The sequence below is a fragment of the Trematomus bernacchii genome, unplaced genomic scaffold (assembly GCF_902827165.1).
Source record: "Trematomus bernacchii unplaced genomic scaffold, fTreBer1.1, whole genome shotgun sequence".
Classification (NCBI taxonomy): Eukaryota; Metazoa; Chordata; class Actinopteri; order Perciformes; family Nototheniidae; genus Trematomus; species Trematomus bernacchii.
In genome coordinates this window covers 12058899-12064898 of record NW_022987564.1, presented here as the reverse complement: position 1 = coordinate 12064898, position 6000 = coordinate 12058899, and positions in this window count along the sequence as shown.

The window sequence follows — 6000 nt, the reverse complement described above, 5'->3', positions numbered from 1 at the left end:
ATTTATAATTTCATGATTTCAGTGCATTTTATTCAAAAATGGATATTGGGATTACACAGAAATTGTGCAGTGTGACACATACAAATTCACATTTAAAAAACTGGCTGAAAATAAAATAATTTTCTCCATGAAACGCGTACAAACATATCAAACCTGCTGGCTGAGAGGGAGAGAGGAGAACATGACCAAAATTAATTGGATTAATGTGTGGAGTTGAATTGTGTGTGTGAAATTTACACCTGTCACACTCCTGTCAAATCAGACATTCCCTGTCATTGCTAATAAGAACCTGGGGGGAGTGGTGGCACCTTAAGACTGAAAAGATAAACACCAGCAACAAATCCTACACCAAGTCTTCTGCTCTGGAGACTGCTCATCTGTACATATGCACCATGGTCACCAATCATACCACACACACATACGTATCATGGGTTCCATAATATTCCACAAAATGTCAGACATATCCGAATAATATCGTCAACGCAAAACAGTAAAAGCAAATCCCTCACACTCAGCAAAGAAATGATAAAAAAAAAAAACTAGGGGACTTTTTGTTTGGAAATATTTTGTTTTACAAATTACTCCAAATGTGCACAACACAAATACACAGTTCACAACAAAAGCTGCACAAGCATCATCTGTCATACATAACACGGAAAGAAAAGCCTCACACCCGCATCAGTTTCCACCAGAAACAGAGGCAATCCCACATTTTAATCACAGAAATACTGTTGCCTGGCCTTGGATTTGAGTTTTTTTTCTCCTTTTTTTTTTACTTTGTTGGGCTTTAATTTACACCTCTGTTTTGCAGCTGTGAGAGGGGAATTCAGCTTCTGTCCCTTTGGAGAGGTGCACTGGCAGCAGAACATTAGCTCATTTTAACGGCCAGTGTAATAATCTGTGCACCGGAGGGCCTCCGTTGGAAGCTCTACTTTGCACTAAAGCATTGCCGGCTCCCCTGTCGATAACAAGACAGTCACTTCATTATAGCTTCACAAGTTATCCATTTATTTTCTATTGGCCCCATCAGAGAACGATAGAGCATGAAGTCAGATGTTACAAAATATTAATCAAAGATGCACCGTTGTGTCAAAATGTAATTTTCTGCTACAGGGCTGGAGGTATAATTGTTTGATTTGATAATAAAAGCACATAATGTGCTCAGGGGCAGAAAGGCAGACATTCTCGATGATACACAAATAGTTGACTCTGAGGCCTGAACTGACGTTTAAAATTAAGACGACAGGCTGTGAAATAGAGAAGTGAGAGTACGATTGGTAGATCGTGGATAACGGGAACTTCAATGGTGCCAAAAAACACTTCTACAATTATAAAATCCACACAATAAAATTAGAAGCTTTCGAATGCATTAATAAAAACACATAAAGAGCTTTATATTTTTTCACTGTGGTTTAGACTGACATGGGAACAATTATGTGTGAACTGTTTTTAATGTTGGTTAAGAGCATTTACCTTTTTCAAATTGAGTTGTCTTTCATATAATATGAATAGTTAATTAAACAGTTTAAACAATATTTACTATGTGTGATGTCATATATATTGCTATTTTACAACCACTGTTCATTTATGTTATCATCATTATTCTGAGCAAAATGCGAGGCAAGCCATCTTGCTGCTTTTCTCATTTCTGATGAGTGATTTAATTCAGTCAACATGCCTGAATTCCTTTAATAAACTTAAAACATTTCTTTAGTAGCTACTTGGACTGAAAGAAAATAAAAAAGAGATGGCACAACACTTCTGAAGGCCTGAATGTGTGAATCTACAGACACGTCTGCATGAGCGTAGTGGCTTAGTGCCGATTATAGTTGCACCAAATGTTGAATAGGACTTTCAAAAAACACATTCACGAGAAGCTGTGAGAAATTCACTCACACCAGCAAATGCAAAAGCTGACCACAGCCAACAAAAGGAGCAGAGCAAAAAAGCTACATGAGCGAGCACGCAACTGTAAGTGAAGAAGAGGAAGGGAGACGCAGAACACCCAAACACACACAGGGACACAAATGAAGATATGACAGAGTTTACAAAATTATTTAAGAAAAGAAGATATTTGCACAGGACAAAACTGTTCTATGAATGATGATAATTATGTCATAACAATAGATTAGTCTCTTTATTTTTTGATAATTAAAAAAACAAGTGCAGAGTCAAATCTAACCCCATTGAGGCAAAGTTCTCGGTGACACTCACAACAAGCAGGCCGAGAAAGACAGCACGAGACCCCGACGAACCCCTTTCACATGTAATAATGATTCCCCTTCATTAAAACTGCTAGTAACCCTGTTAGGCTGGAATAGACTCACTACGGGTAATCGTGAAAACACTTTTAATCAACGCACAGAAACAGCAGAGACCTTGCTAGAATGCATTCACTCCAAATAAAGCAGGCTCTTTATAAACAGGCGCAGCAAAACAGCTAAGACCCTGATAAGACTCCTCACACTCTCCATGGCGAAACCTGCCTGTGAATGTCTCCTGACAGCTCCTTAGCCCTTGTTAGAGAGAATCACTTCCTAATGATTCAACCCAGCTTGGAAACATCAACACACACAAAGTAACACTTGGGCTTGCAGTTTTTACATGAAGTAACATGGCCTACACACACATGCAGTCGCTGTGGTTGACTGGATTCACTGATGTGGATTCGCCTTGATGACTTTCTGATAAGCGATAAAACAAGACTTAAATCTAAAATCAGGACTTATTTATGGACTTCCATTGTTGATGGGATATATATATATATATTTAACAGCATGAAATTACATTTAAACATTTAATAGAATCTCCGTGGTCAAATTCCACATTTTTGATGGATGGCAACGAATTAGATTGTAATTCTTTTACAGTTCACACCCGTGAAAGGAAAATAAAATTGCCACCTTTTTGCACACTGTGGTTGACAAATGTATACAAGTGCATGCTCGTAGACACCAACACCCACACGCGCACACAAGCGCACACACACACACACACACACACACACACACACACACACACACACACACACACACACACACACACACACACACACACACACACACACACACACACACACACACACACACACACACACACACACACACACAGACACACTAACAGGGCGGTTGACACATGGTATATCAGCAGGCGCAGTTCTTTTGTCCTCTTGCTAGTTTTAGCAACACCACTTCTCTTGGAACACGTTGCTCTTTTGTCCTGAATATGTATGACGCAAATATAAAAACAGAGTAAAGTGGAGATGAAATTTGAGAAATATGTAAAATTGTACTCTATATAAAACATCAGATAATTAATACAATTATTTATCCTTTTATACTTAAATGTGTTTATGCTTCATTATTTTGATTTACCTTTTTTCTATTTTCCTATGAGAATACAAATGTACAGATTCTGAGATACCTATTTTTTCTTATTAACAATTTTCCATTGACCAGTAAACAATGATAAAAAAATAATGTGTGACTAAGTTTTTTCTAGGTCCTGTTGTGTGACTCAGAGGTGATTATTCTCTCATGCCGCAGCAGCAGCAGCTGTATTCTGGTGATGATCTGAAGCGTGGTGTCTGAACTTTGCCTGAGCTGTCGGTCATGGTGACAGTGGGTGGGGTTTGAGTCATGGGTGACATAATTTTGACAGGTATGATTCAGTGAGGAGCAGACATGCATGTGCACAAACAAACAAATGTAAACCCAAATAAAAATACCTGGCTGCTATCACAACACTGTAATGGTAGTGGATTTGTATTTTGTACTTTGTACTTGTACGTTGTGTAATTTTTACTTTTATTTTTTATATTTTTTATGTATGCTTCTTAATTATATTAAAAATATTTGTGGCTCTTTATCTGCTGTAACAATATAAATGTCCCCTCCATGGGAAGAATAAAGGTATTCTGATTCTGAATAAAAGTAAATAATATGTGTAGGTCAGGAGAGAAAATAGTTTTTTGTCCTTTATCTCATTGAGGTTTGTCGTTAAAAAAATATATTTATTAAAGCAGAAATCAAAAAGCATGACCTAACTTTCCCTTTGCTTCATCCTTCTTTCTCTCTCTTTAGGTATGCTACCTACTCTCTCCTGTGTAAATCCATCTCATCCAAACCAGGCTTATCCCACAGATGCTGTGACTCCTTCATCGTGGGTGTGAGAAATACGGGGGCCAAAGGTGCCACTCTGTAATCAGGCTGGACTGTTGTGCCTCGTCCTGCCAGCGTACAGCGTAACGTGCTGGTAACCACAACTTCACAAGGCTGCTGTGTGACCCCGTAGCCACAGGGCCTCAGACGCCTTTTCATTTGTCTGTCGGTCTGCAGAGTAGAGGAGCGGCTGGAGAAAGGCTCAACAAACAAACAGAAACACACTCAGAGCAACAAGGTCTAAACACTCTGTCTGACATGGATGATGTTCACTACGGGATTAGGCAAATGGATGCTGCACGGCGTCAAAAATAGTGAAAAGGCAGATGTGACATTGGTTGTATTTACTCTTGCATCTATTGGCAGTGAAGGCAGATTATGAAATACAATCTTCATCCAATGCTCTGGTGTGAACAGCAGATTCCATGGCTGAAGCTTTTTTCTGCCTGCCTTCCCCACATGCTCTTAACAGCGCTCTTAACACCTACAATTATATATTTATATATATAAAAATGAAAACATGATCGGACCAAATTACTTACATCTTGCGTCAGCCTGTAAAAAGCTTAACATCTTGACACTGGCTTTTAGTGAATGCTGCAGCTTCCCAGGAGTGTGGCATGCCACGACAGCAGCCTCCCCATAACTCAAGATCTCTCTCTTGAAATGTTGCTTCTGGAAAGTGGAAATTGAAAAGATTTTGTGTTCAACAATGGGAAAAACACAGAGTTCAAATGATCGATTGAGCTCTGTAGTAGCTGAAAAGTCAGTCTCATAAAATCCTCCATTAAACCTCTCGAACAAAATCTCTGAAAGCATCAACAGTTTCTTACGATGAACAACAGAGGACTGTCAGGAGGAGAGAGGAATGGTACCATGTGAATAGGGCAAACATTGAACACTTTTTATTTAAAGTACATACAATTTACAACTCATAAAACCCAAACTATAGTATACAGCAGTTTACTCTAGCAGCTCTCCTCCTCGTGCTTTTGATCCAAAGTCTCAAAGTGCCCCCTAGTGGGTGTTTTCTGCCTCTGATCGAAACATGGTCTGCGAAAACATTTGACCCTAAAATAAGGTCTCAGTAGTTCACTGTGCTAATTAAGAGGGCAATTTCAACATGGGATCACTCAGGATAAGGATAACACTCAGTGTCTAAAGCAGTGGGAGTGAATGAGCTGTTTTCTGTACCATAACAACGTGCTAAGTGACTGAGGGTACACTGACTACCAAGAAGTGGCTAAAATCTCGAATTTGATGCTAAGAAACTTATATAGGGAATAAAAGGAGTCCTTCCATCTGCCAAATACAGAGTAAATATTGGCTGTTGCAGGTCACCACGGCAGATATATGAAGAAATGTAATTTGTATAATGCAACCTAATTAAAATGTTCAATTGGCAGAAGTAAAAACTGTTGAGGAAAAACTTGACATCAGACCCTGAACTCATCTGAATTATTACACTTTGACATACCAATTTAGATTCACATAATATTAAACATTAAAGGGATATATATATATATGGTTGTACATCAGCAAACGTATATTATTTTAATAATATATTATTGATCCCTCAAGGTTCCCTCCTTTATGATGACAATTAAGCCAGGAGAGTGCTGACAAAATCCGTCTTGCATTTTCTTTAAGACCCTACTGCATTCCCAACTGGACAACAAATACCTTTACAGCTTTGAAATGACAGCTCCATCATCATTACCAAAGGCTTTGTCCTTATGATTGTGATACCCAAGCTTCTCTGTTTGTATTGTTGTAATTCAAGCCACATCGAGCACACGGAGAAAGATGGACAGTCTGTGTAGAACAGCCTCCCAAGCCT